The sequence below is a fragment of the Camponotus vicinus genome, unplaced genomic scaffold, assembly GCF_025532165.1.
Source record: "Camponotus vicinus isolate PSW18456_S1 unplaced genomic scaffold, iyCamVici1.0 SCAF_1, whole genome shotgun sequence".
Taxonomy (NCBI): domain Eukaryota; kingdom Metazoa; phylum Arthropoda; class Insecta; order Hymenoptera; family Formicidae; genus Camponotus; species Camponotus vicinus.
In genome coordinates, this window is record NW_028141945.1 from 1628129 (window position 1) to 1646356 (window position 18228).

General features: G+C 36.9%; 1 protein-coding gene across 2 annotated transcripts in view; it reads left to right on the top strand.

Annotated features, from left to right (window-relative positions):
• The first annotated feature begins 306 nt into the window (after nucleotides 1-306).
• The window catches only part of LOC145967355 (fibroblast growth factor 18), a 134836-nt gene continuing 116914 nt past the window's right edge, over nucleotides 307-18228 (top strand). Inside the window, exons 1-3 of one of the 2 annotated variants that reach the window (XM_083092209.1) lie at nucleotides 307-591; nucleotides 1071-1273; nucleotides 1762-1805. The gene's annotated coding sequence lies outside the window, so the exon portion shown is untranslated. The remainder of the gene's footprint in view (nucleotides 592-1070; nucleotides 1274-1761; nucleotides 1806-18228) is intronic. The other variant, XM_083092219.1, reaches the window with a different exon arrangement.

Below are 18228 nucleotides of genomic sequence, written 5' to 3' on the forward strand. Positions count from 1 at the left end.
AATTAGAAGACTAATGATTTAAATAAAGAAATGTCATGTATTTTATATATATTTAAGCGTTAATACATATAATAATATTACTATATAGTAATATAATAATTAATTACGTATTCATAATTCATATATAATTAAATTAATTATAATTTAATTAATAATTAAATGATATACGAATTACAAGAATGAGTAATTCAAATAAAGAAATGTCACGTATTATGTATGTGTACAGATTAACCATTTAATAATAATTAATTTTCTTTTATTCAAATAAAATGTTTCGCATAAAATTTATATTGTAATCCGTTAAATATTTCACAGCGTCAACGAAAATGTTAAGAGTTGCGCTATGTTTAGTATTCAAGGTTAAGGCACGTAAACATTGCTCGCTATGTTTATATACCGCGCGATGGCCTTGTCATTCGCGCGACGAGACTCGAGCAGGACAGCCACGTCACATCGCGCTCCGCGTGTGTCGTCGTATTGTAATGTAATCGTTTCCTATTGCAATTAACGATTATCGACCCGGGCGATTAATTAATTCTCGCGATTAATGACTCTTGAATGTATCGAGAGAACGGCTATTCATCAAAGCAGGTATTTCACGCGATTTATATTCAGGTGCGAATCGAAACGCAATACACGAATCGCAAGATGGAGTGATCGAAAAAGCGCGATATATCGAGCGTTAATAATATATTCCGCGAGATTTACTCGTTCGAAATATTTTGCGCGTGTAATATTAAATTACATTTGTGTATTTTTAATGTTTTATCGTCTTTTATAATTAATCTTTGACTCGAATCGTTATCATATCACATGGCATCAAGGTTAAGTTGCCGCTGTCATTCTCAAATTTTGCATTCATAGACGAAAATGTTGCAAATATATGATGAAAAATTAGATAGAGCGTCGAGATACATTTTACGTCATTGTAATTGATCAAAATATATACATATATTGTTGACTTTGTACATGAACGTTGTTATTAATCATTCAAAATCATGTTCCGGTAGCGAAACGTGAATTTGGCTGCACAATTATTGATTAGTTCACTCCATTCTCCCGAAATGTAGAATGTGCGTCCTGCTTGAGTAACGTCGAAAGTGTCGTTTAATGTCCTGCACAATCGAGATATTTTATTGATAATTACAATCGTGCGCGCATAATCGTAATTAATTGTATTTTCACAAGTGAGTGTCTTTGTGAGTGCGACAAAGGAACAGCAAAGGATACGAGAAGAGGAGCATGGTTAGGTGCCATCGGTAGTAACCATTGAGTGAGTATTTTGCAATTTATTATTTATTATTAAAATTAATTGTTCATTTTTTATCTCCATGATTAGATCGTGATAATTCATTTTGCGTTATCTGTAATATAATACATAAAAATTATTTTAGATTTTACTTTAAAATGTTTTATAAGAAGATATTTATTTTATTTACACATATATATATGTGTGTACACACACATACAATCAGATATTTAATATATTGTTAAGATTTATAAGTAGATTATCTATATAAAAATTAGATTTTTATTATATTTTTTAAAGGTAACTAAAATAATATTTTTCAAAAATTCAAAATCAAAATAAAAGTTTGCTGATTTTACTACTTAATAATTTTTAAAAATTATATATAATCTTTGTTCTAAGTATTTGTTTAAGGGATGAAAAAAAATAATTGTGCATAGTTATTATTTTTTAAATTATTAATTATTTTGTACATTATATATAATCTGGATATATACTTGTGTATTTTACAGATACAACATAATATACTAGAATTCCGCTGTTGCGCATCATATCGGTGAGTGATAATTATTATATATATTATTATATATAAATCGTTCTAAATCTGTTAGTGGGGGAATTACTTGCTGCTTACTAGCACGAATGTGCGATAAATATTTTATAAGGATACTGAATGGTAAAGTAGCTCGATAATTTGATGTCGCTGCTAAGATTACATAGGCAGGTACGCACGTGCCACCAATGTAATTGAACGTACGCTTGGAAGATTGGGACGAGCCATGACTGGTCGTGCGCAACGTGTATCTCGTTCCAAGATATTAAAGTGATTCAATATTCGGACCGGAGTCAGGGGTCACGTGTGTAGGAGGGACACGTCTCGCGCGCGCCTGACCATATATCACGAACTGCCGTTGGCGTGCGTGGAATAATTCCACGAGAAATTGCACGCGTCACACACGAGTAACGCCTTAGAGCTTGAGAATTTTACCCGGCGGCCTTAAAAGTGAGACTTGATAGAAAGGACATAAATTAAGTGCGCTTGAGTATTTTTAATTGGCTTTCCTCTCGATCATAGATGTACATGTTATCGTATTTGTAGTGACAGATAGTGCATTTTGGCGTATTGCCGAAAATCATTAGGGAAGACAAAAAACAGAATGTTTTGTATCTTAATTGATATATATTGAAATATAATTTTTAGGTAATGATATATGTATTTTGATAAATAATACATAATCTCTCTCTTTTTTTCTCTCTAATGAATAAAGAAATTAACGAATTCTTGTTAACATATTTGACATATCTGAATATTATTAAAAAGACTAGAACGTGTTGCATGTTTTTAAATACATTCATAATATTTCAAGATAATTACGGAAATAAAAAAGTTAAATCTAAGATATATTTCTCCAAGTTATATCGGTTAAAATAAATCACGCGCGCGGATCACGATTATTTTAATTAAAATTATACTTCCTTTTTCTATTCTTATATTGTTTATTTGCATTCGAAATAATAGAATAAATACAACTCGTAAATTATTAGCTTTCATCATAGTCGAACCAGTACCATGAGTCTGAGTTAATTTTAATGCAGGCACGCTTTAAATGTAAATGTAAGGAAATAACAAGAGGGAGAGACGAGAGGAAAGGGGAAGGGGACGATGATGACGACGATGAAAAGAGGTCGTCGTGGATAGAAGGAATTCGAAAACTTTCTCAGAGGTGGAAAGATCGTCGCCCTTCTCGCCACGATCCCTGCTCTCACAGGAGACAATCCGAAAGTAACTTCTGGTGCGGGCTACTGGCGCCACGAGAAACAATCGTCCATCGTGATCGTTCGATGCAACTGCGCACGCGAGACAATTATTTTCCGGCGCCCAATACCTATCTCAGTTAGACATTAGATTTATCGACATATTTTCTCAGTCTTTTGAGAGACTTTATTTACTTTTGTACAACGTCGTCTACCTCGCCCTCGCCTCGTGCTGCTCGCGCGACTACCCGCCTTGTTTCGGGCCCGCGCCGAACGCTGGTCGATCAGATCGGAGGGGGATAGCAGAAGCGGAGTTTAACCGGGAAACAGAGAGATCGGTGTTTGTATAAACTCTATTTTAAGCAGAAGAGAGAAGATTCGTGACATAAGAATTGGAAGAATCGGATAAAAAAAGAGACTTCGAAAGCGGATCCGTGTGGAGCAAATTTGTCCGAATCTAATAATTAAAAATAGCTATGAATTATCTATGTCATAATACAAAAATTGTCATTTGTCATAATATTTATAAAAATTATTCACAAAAAAATATTTTCGATAAATATATAATTACAGACTTTTCGTTTACGAATTTTTAAGCAAAAATTTCTACATAAATATAACGTAATATAACCGATTATGATTTAATTAGATGATCGTTAAATAAGTTAAATTGAAATAAAATTTAAAATATTGAGAATTTCTATTACTAGAATCGTAACCGATGCCCGATTATTGCAAATGAGCAGATTGCATGATCTAACTACCATGTGATTGTCCGATCTTTCGGATGCGTCTCGACTGAACTTCTCAAATAATTCGTAAAAATCTGCAGAGGACAAACAAGTCCATAAAGACCTCTCTGTTTCTCTTTCCTTGCGCTTAGCTTTCTCTTTTGGTCAGTTCTTTTACATTTCATTGAGATGCGATCTATCAGAAACTCTAAAATTATAGCATAGCTGATAGCATCAATAATGAATCGCAAAGTAAAGCAATTAGAAAAAAATAGATTAAAAGAAATTTATAATAATTTATTTTGTGATATTGAGTCTTTGTTTTTTGATAAGAAAAATTAAAAATTAGTAAAAATGTTTAACTAATCCTATATTCTTTAGAAATAATTAGCTCAAGAATTAGTTTAATAAATATAGCTAAATCGTAATAATAAAAAAATAATATTTATGTATATAAATTTTTATATTAATAAATTGTTCATTATTTCTTAATTATTAAAATCCAAATAAATAGAAATAAAGTAGAAGAAGATATCGATCTTATTTTTCGAGAGAGAGATTCATAATTTCGCAGAAAGAATTTCTACGAATTCTCTTAATTCACCAATTTTTTCATAGAGATTGAATACTATAATTCAGTGGCGAAGGGGATCGGCAGAGCGAACTCCCTCTCGTCCGACGTGGTAATTAGTCTCGATTAATTCCTCAAAAATGAGAAGGAACGCGCGCGTGCTATGCGGTAGGTAGATAGGTACAGATCTTTTAAGGTAGGGACCTCGAAGTCGAATAATAGGAGGCTGAGAGCTAATTCACGCACGAGACCTGTGTGAGCTCGAGCTTAGCTTCTCTCTTTTCATCTTTCTCTCTGTGTCCTCTCTCCTACTTCTAGTTCCGTCTCCTCTAGCCTATGTACCACGCTTGATCCGCACGCATATATGTATGCGTGTCTCGTTGGCACGCCAATACGATGCGTGGCAGTGCACTTTAATGCTGCGGCGCGGCCTACTTAGCGGCCGGCTTGATTAACATGGAGTGATTAATAGTCGCTCCCTCCGTTCGTAACCAACCCCAACAGCGGCAGCATCGGAGATCTAATCGCATGATATTTATTGCCCTGCGCGCGTCGTCCACTTCGGGGCCCACGGCGATTTTGCGAACCCTCTCTCCCTCTCTCTCTTTCTTCTCCTGCTCTCTTCCGCGTCGTACTCGTCCTTTTCATTTATTTTGGTTTTTATTTTCGTTTTCACACACACACACACGCACACACACATCGTTTTACTCGGAGCCGGTCCGCGAGCTCCTCGCCTTTCTTAGTATCGGCCTTCCAACATTGCCTGAATTCCTCCCGGCTCCCGTTTCAGTAAAAAGAGGAAGTCGCTATTTAATAGAGCGATTTAAAAATGTTTATTAATTGCAACTTATACAGCAAGTATGATATACATTGAAAATGACATATATAAGATGTTTGATTTATTGCTTCGTAAAGATAAATATTATTTAAGAATATTCTCTCGTATATATTATAAATATCGATACATTTCGATAATTTTAATTGGTTTGATTAGAAAAAAATTCGTCCATGTTTTCAATAAATTTGAGGTGATACGATATTCGGTTTTGCGCGCGAGACATCTAGCTCGTTTATTACCCCTTTACATGTTGCGTCAGCGTTACGTTGGCGCCGCATTCATCTGCTTAATCTGTAGTCGTGTTTACACAATCTCGACTTCGATGGCTTACGATTGTTCCGATCAAAATTGACTACCTGTATCAATAACTTTACATGTCTAAGAGTATCAATTTTCTAAAATTGTTATTAAACAAATATTAATATCAGATAGAATAGGTTTTGAAGAAATATCAGAAATAAAAATTATGTAAATATAATTATCTTTTTAATTGTTCTTATTATAAATTAAAAAGGTTGTTGCTTTTATTACGTTAATTAACGTATTGTTTAGAGACTGGATATCTAGGTATAAATTTAATATATATTTTCTGTTGCACATTATAAAAAATTATGTGTTACATTTGTATGTAAATATACGCATTTCAAATAATACGTACTTTAAAAATTATATCAAACTACATTACATTATTTTCTATTTATTATTTATAGTAAATAGAAAAATAATTATATAATTAAAAGAATTTATTAAAATAAAAAAGATAATTTATTTACAATTTCTACATAATCGTAAATGGTATAAAATTTGAAGAAAGAATATATAAAACATATAAATAAAATATTTTCCGTGTCAGAAGTTCAGAAATGTTGCAAGTTGCACTGCGATAAATGCTCACGTTTGATTATAAAAAACATTAAAAGAAATTTGTATTTTCTTGAATATCTACGCAATATATAATTAATACATTAATCTTTATCTATATTAGAAAACCGAATATATAAATCGTATAATTTGAACGCGATAAGTCAATGGCTATCCTGGACAATAGCAGTCTCGCAATCGAGGTATCGGTAGATAGAGTCGTTGTCGCACGTCAATGCGCTCACTCCTTTCCGCGATAGCTATTTATACGCCCGTCCCGGACAACGAGCCGATAATTAAGACGATGTGTAATTAGCGATTAACGCGCGTTATTAACAGCGCAAACAGTCTGTCGTTGGCGAATCGGCGCGCCATATGTGGGACTACCGACCCGTAGTATGTGTATAATGGGCGGATACTGCGAAACAGATATCACCGATACGTTTCGATACGTGCGTGCGAAAGAAGCATACGTGATTTTTTGCACGGGCCATCGCGTTGGCCTTTTGAAGCATCGCGTCGCCGACATTTGGACATTCGTGGAGGGTCGTGTACGCGATGCAACACGCGTAGCTCACTCATACGAAATGCACCGTTCGCGAAAATTAAGTTCATCGAGAACCCGACATATGTGATTAGTGGCATAGTAAACGGAATTTTTTCACGTCGGCTGCATCATTTTTGAAGGAAACTTGTCATTTGGTAAGCACTTTATTTTTTTCAAGTTTAAAGGTATATCGTTATGTATTAAGACGATGAGCGATAAGAAATAAAGCTTTTAATATAAAGTGTTTAATATATATTTTTATTATAAAGTGTTTAATATATATTTTTATTATAGCAATATAAAAAATATATTATCACATGTAAGCGTTTAAATTTATTTGCATCTGCGCGAATATATCTATAGCCTAGCCAATGCATTTTTAATATCCAATAAAATAATGCTTTTACTAATCATCCAGTTTAAATGATAACACAGGCCCACAAAAAAAAAAGTACCCTGTGCTGGCGATCTGACTAGGCTAGTCTTATGTATTTTGGCCCGCTGAATTCGAATCTGACGTCAGAATTGCTCCATCACGTCACAGTTTTTTTTAAATCTCAAAAATAGACGAAAATTTCGTAAAAATCGACATTCTAGGGTAATAAGACTGTGCTTCTTAAAGAAAAAGTTACCAAAATCATATTTTAATGTATTTTCAGACATTATAAATCCAAATCCGACCTAGAATATAAACGTTGTGCTCAATTTTTTTTGTGCTCATTTTTTATTTTTTTCATTTTTTCAGGTTGTAACACCTAAAATTTACTGCAAACAGATTCTATTTATCAAGATGCGAAGATATTAAGATAGGTTTTTACCTCCAGATAGCACAATCTTTTTTTTCATGTACCTCTAGCGCTTTAAAGACATGAAAAGAGGTTTGTGACCTATATAAAGAAATCTTATACGAACTCAACAGCTAGAAGCTGTAAGTTTCAAAAAAATTTTTCTCAAAATTTGGACTTGGAGAATATAAGATTAATTCTTTCCAATATAAGATTTATGAATGAACTAAAATCAAATATGGAATACGGAAGATTGCTACTTTTTCATGACAAATGTTAATGGAATCGATGGTATGATTGGTGTGACAAATCGGATTTGGATTTATAATGCCAGAAAATACATGGAAATATGATTTCGGTAACTTTTCCCTCAAGAAGCGCAGTCTTACTACCCTAGAATGTCGATTTTTACGAAATTTTCGTCTTTCTCTTTTAAGATTAAAAAAAAACTGACGTGATGGAGCAATTCTGACGTCAGATTCGAATTCAGCGGGCCAAAATACATAAGACTAGCGTAGTCAGATCGCCAGCACAGAGTACTTTTTTTTTTGTGGGCCTGTGTAATTAAGGGATGATCTTAGTAGTATAGAATATATGATATCGCACGCATCCAGTTATTATTCCTGATTTGAGATCCTGTTAACCGTGAATTAAACTAATATTACCTGCGCACACAAACTAACTTGTATTATATAAATCTTAGCAATAAATATTCGTCTATCTATCTCAGCGGGGATGATCAAAGGTACATGTCTCGTGTAAGTACGAGGAAGCGATAGTCACAATTGTGATCGAGAGAAGAGGCGACATTGTCTCGATGGTCCCAATACTCGCCTCCCACGACATTGTTGGACGGCCTTATTATCCCCGAGTCCTTTGATCGATATGGACAGATATCGATAACGGTGCGATGTTTATCGTGCGGGTAGGTTCGGATAAACGCGTATGGTGTAACGTTACACAAAGAGCGTGATGCATGGCCAATGATGGTGTCAGTGTATGGAACGGGGAAAGAGAAAGGGTGAAGAGAAGACCTTGTCTCTTCGTAGGTGTAGCCTCAAAAGGGCTACGAAGAAAGTTCATGCGTTTGTACGCATATACTCACACAACGTTAAAATTTGTAGACTCTTCAGAACTGATATAATCATATACTAGTAAGATCCAGACATACGTGATACAATTATAAATTTATTATTATAAAATTATTATAAAAAATTTCAATATATTTTGTATTAAAAAAAACGAAAAATTTTTATAGATAACTATAACGCAAACGTTCGAAATACTGAATATTTTTTTCATTTGGTATCATTCAATATTTTTATATTTATGTATACAATTGGTGCTATATTTATATTCATTAAATTATAGCAAATATTATAAATTTATCATAAATTTTCTTTCACGTCATACTTAATCGATTAATTTTTTAAAAGAATGTCATATTTTGTATTATACACCAAATGATTTTCGTTTAATGTTTCAAAATCGAAACAATTCGATAAAGATTGCTAATTTTTATATTCATAGTTTTATCTATAAACTAAAAATAATGGTAAAAAGAAAATTTTGATATAGTAGTATTTTAATATAGTAATTATAACCTTCGCAAGCGATATAAAAATACAAATTAATATTATTAACAGCTATTATATTCTGCACAAATATATTTTGAGATACAGATGGAGATATAAATCGCTTTGCCAAAATATATTTCGTCGGAAAGTTAATAGAAAAGAAGCGTTTTGCTTTTCTTTCGATCAATCTGCGAACAAGAAGCTAAGAACGACAGAGAGAATAGGAGAAGAGGATGTAGGTGGAAGTGTTGCGGGATGGAAGAGATGCATCGCAGGTTTGGTGTCGCCGGTACACGTACGTCGATATCAGATCCGCCGAAACAAGCGGCGGCTGGCCGAACGCGAATTGAAATCAATTCCTCGGCGCCAAAAGAGTAGCGGCCGATGGCAATGAGATACGATCCTGCCTCACGCACACGCGTGGAATGCCGCATTAACGGCCGGAACTGTTATCGACGTCTCTATTAGGGAGCTCTGTCGATGAGGGGAATTCACCTACCACTTCGACCAGCACTGTCGGTTCCGTTTCCGAATTTAATATTTCGCATCATCAATACGGAATTCGTCGCGCCAACTTCGATCCGATAATCGATACGCGTTTATCTGGAGGCGGCGACCGAACGGATGAAGAATTTGCTTTCCGTTGCGAGACTCGCTGGAAATTGTCGCGACACGTAGAAATCACAGGAATCATTCGATTTATTTAGTTATGCTTTATTTTTATCTCGCAAAAGATGGAAATTAAAAAAGAGTCGAATGGGGAAATTTATTTTTAATAATATTTTTTGGCTAATATTACTTAATATTTGAATAAGAAACTCAGTCTATTAAAAATTATCACCAACTATTAATTCAATCAAGAAAAAGTAATGTTCATAAAATGAGCGATACGTTTAATACACGTTAATTGGCGAGGAGCGATCTCTCGATCGGTTGACAGGAGCGGCGTATCAGAGAGCTCCCATTCGGGGAAAGAGAAACGAAGTGGCAGGCGAGAGAGGATAATAACTTAGGTAGCCTGCGGCATCGGATGATTAATAAATCAGGTATGCCGTTGAGAGAACAGTTTAACCTCTGACCCTCGACGCGATGCATCGCGCTCCTTTTCATTTTTCCTCGTGCCCCATCTATTCGCATCTGCTCTCACGCGGCGCGTGAATCCTCTTCGCGAGGGCCAAAATGGGCCTCTTCGTGTTGAGCACGGGCTTGTTTCGCGGCGCTTCTCTCTGCGCTTACGGCGTTACAGATACGCATAGCTAATGGTCCGTTCCCACAAGCCTTAACTCTGAATGTTAATTGTTGCTTAAATTTATGACAGTCGGTCCTTCTCCTCTTTTTCTTTCCCGATCCCTTCGGTCTTCTCTCCCATCGACCGACTCTCCATTTCACCCTATTCGAGCCGAATAATCACGGGGATCGCTATCCATTGCGAATGACGAAGCCGCGAAACAAGCCCGATGATTAGCGATTCGGGAATTGGTACGAAGTGCGTATAACAAGTATAACAAGTATTAGTTCGTATAACAAGTATTAGTACCATCTGTCTGTTATCGCCGTCGTGGAACTTTGAACTTGTAATGCGCTGGAATTCGCGATAACACCGACAACGACCAATGTGTGATTGCAGAATGATGTTTACAACGCTTAATTAAAGCGGCACTATTGAATCGATATCGCTGCTTACACGAAACGTATGATATAGGTAGATATTTTATTATATAAAGAGTGGCTAATATATTTTTAAATTTATTGGGAATAAAATTATATTATAACAAAGAAAAGAAGGGGGAAAAGCGTAAAGAGAAAAAAATGATTCTTAGAAACTAAAAATGCTATATTGGAAATTATTGTCTGGTTTATCAACGTTCCTGTTAAAGGTCAATCGAATTGTCTATTGAAATATCGCGCGTTTATTTGTTCCGGAAAATGCTGCGTATGTGTCGATCGTTGTGCGCACAGTAGGTCAGATTTTTCATTTAGAAACATCGTGGGAGTTTATATTACGTTTGTATTCTCTTGCGTAAGCTTTCGCATATTTGCGCAATATCATTGAAATATTTGTGAAGTGCTTTGGATTTCTGGATATAAGTCATTAAACCCATGATGTTTCTCTATGAAACTATCGCCGTTTGTTATATAGAACATAACATACGACGTTTTATTGAACAAACAATACTAGGATTTATAACGTTGGCCGATTTTCTACGGACCATTGGTTTATTATTTTCGCGGTAACGAGAATTGAGAGAAAAAATCCGGTTTCGAGCGAAGTATAATAACATCAAATAAGTCGTAAAAGTATAACATCAAATAATTTGCATATTTATTCTTAATATATTAATGTAGAACTATTTTATTATATTGCAACGAAACATTCGTAAATTGTTATTATTATTATTAAAATTATAATATTGTTTATTAGGTGCTAAATTATAATTTTTATTAATTGAATTATTGAAAAGCATTTGATTTTAAAAGAACATTACGTTTCCTCTCGCAGAGACGTAACCCTCGACAGATTTTTTTCAAACAAGCAGAGTAATCCGGATATCCGGATAGAGTAGGACTTCTCGGGTTCCTGTCCGTGTTTCTTCGTCGCTGTCGGACTTTCGAAAGGAGGTAGTAAAGGGAGATATAAAATTTATCAGGATGGAAGAGCGCATTAGGTGCGTGATACGCGGAGCGGATGACTCAGAAATTCCTCACTGACAAGCGAAATAGGTCAGATGTGGTGCACTTAATAAAGGCGGATAGAGGGCAGCGGACCCACGATTATCATATGAATCGGTAGACATCCTCCGAAAAGGAACACAGCGCGCGTAGTCGCATAGGATTCGTTCGCGCACAGCTATTGTGTGTGGTCTTGGACATGTGCGCGCGCCTGTCATCAGCTGTCAGCGGCAGCCAGCTTGACGAGCCATCGCTCACCTCGCTGTCAACGGGTTTCCACGCACACGCACTGGCCCGACGACCGCATGCGCCAGCGTGCGCGTGTGTTTACGCACGTTCCACGCAACCGGTTTCACGGCCGAGCCGCGACATCATCCTACGGAGGCTCCGTTTTGCGCGTCGCGTCGCACCGCTTTATCGCTTCCCGCTAATTTAATTCCGGACTCGATCCTTCGGATAGGCAAATTAGGCGGCTAGGAATTGAGAGATCCTCTGGTCGGGTCGATATCTTAATCTTGCTACAAGAAAGCGCGCAAAGAATGACACATTCTTTATTCCGTTAAGTGACATATCTTTCGTTCGGTTATTTAAATATCGCAAGCTATCAGCAATATTTCTTTCTTCAGTTTGTTTTTTAGAAAGTAATTGTCTTTATCGCGACATCAAAAGATACTCGAAAATATGTTTAAATATAGTATTGATTCAGCGTATGAATACATTTTTCCATTAGCTGCGATCTTGCTTGCTTTAAGACTTCTTGCTGCATGTGTGGTCATGTTTAAAATCAGAAAGCAGAAATGAATGCGCCAAATTACCTTGACATCAATTACGCGTATCGTCAAAAGAGAAAACTATTATCGAATTACACCGCGTTAATTTAATTATCCGCTTCGATAGCAATGTTAATTGTATCTCCCGATACTCGCCATTGATCTTCGCTTCGCGAAGAGACCACATTGAATTGCGCTAACAATCCCAGCGAGAAATAAAGAAATACCAGCGGCGAGGCTATAAATATTCGATGGCGAATGTGCGCGGCGAAAGGGTTAAAGTCGCTGCAACCGCTCGCGAGGCGAGCGAGACCGTAATTTGACACAGACTTGCACACAACGATGGTCGATGTTCGTCGACGATCGTTTAACGGATTGGTCGGCACAAGATGCGGTTACCGATTTCCTGGACGAGCTCATTCCCGTCCCCTCGAACATGCTGAATGTCCTCGAGATGCTTCGAACGAGACGGCGTAGTAATGTCATTATTAACGTCGGCGGATTTTACGACGCGTTAATTTGCGCCATCCCATCTCTCTTTCTCCCTCTCGTATCGACGTGCTGACATTAAGCTCGTTTAATTGGAAAAGGAATCGCGCGATTACGCGGTACCGAAGCAAATCGTCGCATCGTAAACAAATGCCCGAAGTTCGGTGCGTGCTTCGAAAAGCGAAGAACCGGTCTTTTGGAGAACCGAAAATTCCACCTGTCGGCTTTATATATACTCGCGAATAGTCTGCACCTTTCATCTTTAATACGTGTTGCTCCGCTTCAGAATCTATATCTGTTTCTGGCGCTTGTGATGCTCGCAGACTCGTAAGTATTGCAAATGAATTGCCGAAGGATCCCTCGTATCGAACGATGAATAAGACGGTACACACCCTCTTATATGTGCCAAGAGGGATGCGATACTGAGAAATCGGCTTAGGTAGAACAATAGAGTTAACGCACAGTTGCGAAAGAGGAAGATACGCCTCCGCTTGGCGGAGTTAATGTTTGCTTGAATCTTTATAAAGTAATATATCCCCTCCGAGTACACATCTTGGATGAATTTAAAGAAGAATATGTAATCACGCACATATACAATAGAAAATTATTAAATTCTTGTAAAATATTCGTGCAATTTAAAGCAGCAAAAGTAGATATACCGATTAATTGCGATTAAATATCTTTATTGTACATTAAATATCGTAGTTTGATTTATGTCATTTTAATAAAACATAATTTAAAAGATATTAAGAGATTAACAATTAATTGATTGAGAAGAAATTAAGAAATAATGTATTAGAATTTTTAAGTAATTTTTAATATCGTTATTAGAATTTTTTCCTGTCAATAAATCGTGTTTCTATAAAAAAATAATACATCGATTATTTATGCCAGTACTATGATACTTGTATATTGTGTTAAAGAAACATTTGACTTGAAATATAACCGGTGATATGTATTTGACACGTCATATGGAATTTGAGTATGTGAGATTTTTACGTAAGAATTGCTATACGTATGTAGCCGCAGACGCCGGGTTTTGCCAAAAATAACGCTCATTGATTTAACGTTTTGAATGAACGAGCTCGCGACGGAGAATGAGACAGCAAGCCCGTTGAGAAGGGGGCGCAGTTATGTACGATTATCGAAGAGAAAGAGAGAGAATGGCACAATATCCAAGAACATGGAAACTCCTTTTTCTCTTGGGATACATTTCACAACGTATAGATATACGTTGTAGAATAGATGGCGAACGAATAGAGTTATGCTTCGCGTTACGCCGCCTACGTACCGCGGTAATATCACCCTCGGCTTTCTCGCATCCGATTTTGACCATAAATATTCGGAATATTCTGCCAGACCGCAACGACCGATAGAGCCAGCTTCAAGCTTTATTATTCGTTCGCCTGTACGCGAAATAGCTCTGTGTATAGCTTTAATCGACAATAGATGCTTCGCTCGGCTAGATCTCTCTCCGTATCGTTATTTGCCAGAGGTGAACGCTAAATAAAGATTTTCGCGCAATGTCCCATGATCGTAGATAACTTTGCGAATAAAGGCGAAGCCAACGCGCTTTTATTTTCTCGCGTCTTTCGCGTCGTGTTGACGCCACCGTCTGAGGTTTGACGATCGTTGCGCATCGCGATGATGGATTGCATTCCCTTTTTATTGCTCATTTGCACATAAAGAGTCTTTCGTCTCTGTAATTCGCGATGAATAACTTTGACATTGACGCCGGTTTCGGCCAGATAGCGGAGTCTGTGTCTAGAGGCGAGTGCAAAGTTAAAGAATTTCCCGGCTATTGTTTGCTTTTCTGCTGTGCCGCGATCGTTCGTTTGTAAAGCTCGCACTTGACATTCCATCTGGAATACAACGGTTAGAAATGCCGTGGCGTAATCATCTTGAAAATGACGCCGTTGCGTTGCTGTCGTACCGTGACGACGTTATATAGGATTTCTCAAATATGATTTTATACCTCGCGCTTTATCTTCTTGCAAAAATAATCTAATCTATTTATGATTTTTTAATAAATAAGTAAAAATTTTAATATATAAAAATGGTTCAAATGTGATACAAATCCAATAAGTAAAAAAAGGCTAGGAACCAAAGACACAGATAATGGTGTGTGATAGTAATAATATTTATGATAGAAACTTTGTAAAGTTGTTCCACTTACATAAAGTAAGAAGCGTAAAAGTATTTGTTTAAAGTGTTCTGTCGACGACGTTTCGACCTTACCCTGGGTCCTTTTCAAAATCAAATAATATTATGTTTTTCTTATTTTTAAATATGATTTTATACCTCGCGCTTTATTTTCCTGTAAAAATAATCTATTTATGATTTCTTAATAAATAAGTAAAAATTTTAATATGTAAAAATGGTTCAAATGATACAAATCCAATAAGAAATAAAAGAAGGCTAGAAACCAAAGACACAAGTAATGATGCGTGATAGTAATAATATATTATGATAGAAACTTTGTAAAGTTGTTCCACTTACATACAATAAGAAGCGTAAAAGTATATGTTTAAAGTGTCGACGTTTCGACCTTACCCTAAGTCCTTTTCAAAATCAAATCATATTATGTTTTTCTTATTGAAAGAAAGAAAGAATCTTTCTTTTATTATATTATTCATTTTATTATTTTATTAGTTGGTTTAAATAATATTATGTTTTTCTTAATTGACTTTGAAAAGGATCTAGAGCAGGGTCGAAACGTCTTCGACAGCACACTTTAAATATATTACATATATTTTTGCGCTTCTTATTGTATGTAAGTTCAATAACTTTACACAAAGTTTCCATCATAATATATTATTACTACCACGCACCATTACTTGCGTCTTCGGTTCCTAGTCTTCTTTTACTTCTTATTGGATTTCTTAATAATTTAATATGACCTTGATCGAAGAAACATTAAAAAAAGAGATAAAATATTAATTTTTAGGTATCGATTTTTTTCGTCACAATTAGTCTTATGATCGAATACGCGTTCCATTGAATATTCGAAACAAAAATGTATTTAACAAGATATACATAACGTTAAACAATTTAAAAGTCTTTTATTCTGAAATACGAAATAGCACTTGAAACGTGCTGTACAATCACTGTTATTATTTGTAGCTACATGCCTCTTACGCCGTACGTGCGTGAGGCAAACGCAGAACCCCATGCGTCTCCGAGTTTATTTTATGCTTACTACGGTTGTGGGCCTGTGCCTCAACTCCCTGCCTCTCCTCCCGCGTTGTTTCTCTCTTTGCCGCCCGGCATAATGAAACGGTAATTCCTCGTCGCACGTGGCTGATTCCTTTACGAAGACGATGTTAGTAGTGCTTCTAGAGAGCATCGTTTAAACCGCCGAGAAAGTGCGCGACGCGTTTAGTGACTGACATTAAATATTTTTTTATTTATTACTTTATTTATTACGTGTTAACATAATTAATTAGTTATTGATATACATTTGTGTTGATGCTCATATGATTATGTGATAAACTTGTAGGACATAAATACGTAACGAGTATCACGTGGACTTTGCGTTAACATTAAATAACTTTAAAGATCAATTTTACATTTATTTCGACCATTTTGTCATTTTATCGATTTAATAAAGTGACATCAAAATTATCATAATTGTCGGTATATCTCACGTTTGCTACTTTACGTCGCATACGCGGGATATGCAATAAATGCGTCGACGAAAATGATATCGATCAGTGACATTTACCGCGGTCCAAGGTTAAAAGGCCATCGCAAAAATGCCAATATCGGCGAAGGAAGCATTAACGAGAAACGGCGAATTAATCGCAGACGAGAGAGCTAGCACAGCGCGGTATCTTGCTCGTGAAATTTCCTTTTATATTTTTCGGCGTTCGAAGTTAATGGGAGCTTGGGATACAGGGACACCGTTGACGTCATTGAGTGCTACGCTCACCACTACAACGCTAATCGAACCGCATCTCGCGATGCACTACGACGACTTTTCTCGAGTTTAGTCGATAGCTTCGCCAACAGCATGAAAACAGGGAACGGGAAATTAGCTGCGGTTTCTAATTTCTACTCGACACACGTTACGGGCTATCGAGGATGTCGATAGTGCGCGTAGGTCGAAATGCTGACGAAATCTATATTGCATCCGCAACGATAACGCGAAAAGCTTGGCGCATAGAGACAGATCGAGGTCCTTCGCGAAATAGCATTAAAACAACGTAAACTCTGCGTCGGCTACATAAATTAAAAATTTCTCGTAACCAAATATTTTATTGTCACGCGAAAATAGGATCTACACCCCTACGACTAGTACGCTATTTGTTTCGCTTGCCTCATCGAGTTCGCAATTTTATCCGCGACGCGACACTTTATTATGCCCTTGAGACTGCATCGCACCGATATAACGCGATTCGCCAACAATTATCGATCGCGATCGACGGGTAATCGCGCGTCGAACGATGGCCGATAATAAATATGTGTATACAGGCTGTGACGTGGCGGTTAATAGCGGCGGCTCTGTTATGGCAGCAATACGACGATTTTGTTTTTCCGCCGAAACGGGACGATTGTGGAAATGGATTTTTGCGTGGTCGCGTCCTAGACTAGCGTCTACTTACGTGGGTAGATATAGAGTCAGCAACGCCCACGTCGTCGCCGCCGGGCTGCTGCCGCTGCTGCCGGTAAGGGGTGGCTGCCGCTGCCGCCGTTGCGCGAAAATGTCAGACTGGCCGACTGATACGTTACACCCACGCGCCAAAAAGTGGGGCAAAGTCGATTCATTCATCCACTGATTCATAAGTGTGGGCGTAAGAGCGTAAGGGTTGCCGCTGACGCGGTCCCGCGGTCTTGTCTCTTTTTCTCTCCCTCTCTCTCTCTCTCTCCTTCTCTTTGTGTACAACGGAGATCCTTCCCCCTATCATGGATAGGATAAAACGTTAAGACTCCTTCGGGATGTCCCCTCACCCGCGTCCACCACCGTCACGAACAATGTTTCCCACAACTTCCTTAGCGAGCTTTCGAGCTCTTCCCGACGTATGTCCTCGGGAGTGAAAACGCGTCGCGTCGTGCATCGCAACGAGTTTATTCGCGCGGGAATACAGTCGTGTGTTCAGAGGATTACATCAACTGCTGTGAAAGGAATATGCCAAACTACATGATAGACCGGGGATACAGGATGTCTTTACTGTACGTGTTACTGTATAGGTAAGCGTCTAGACATGAAAAATTTTGCTTGCAAAAGTAAAAGTTCTATGTTTACCGCTTACTTAATGTAAAGCAGGATACGATTGCATCAGCATACGCAATTTTGAAATAAAATAAACATATATTTTTTTTAGAATCACTGAAAATATAAAAATCACTATTTGCAATAAAAGAGATTTCGTAAATATTAATACT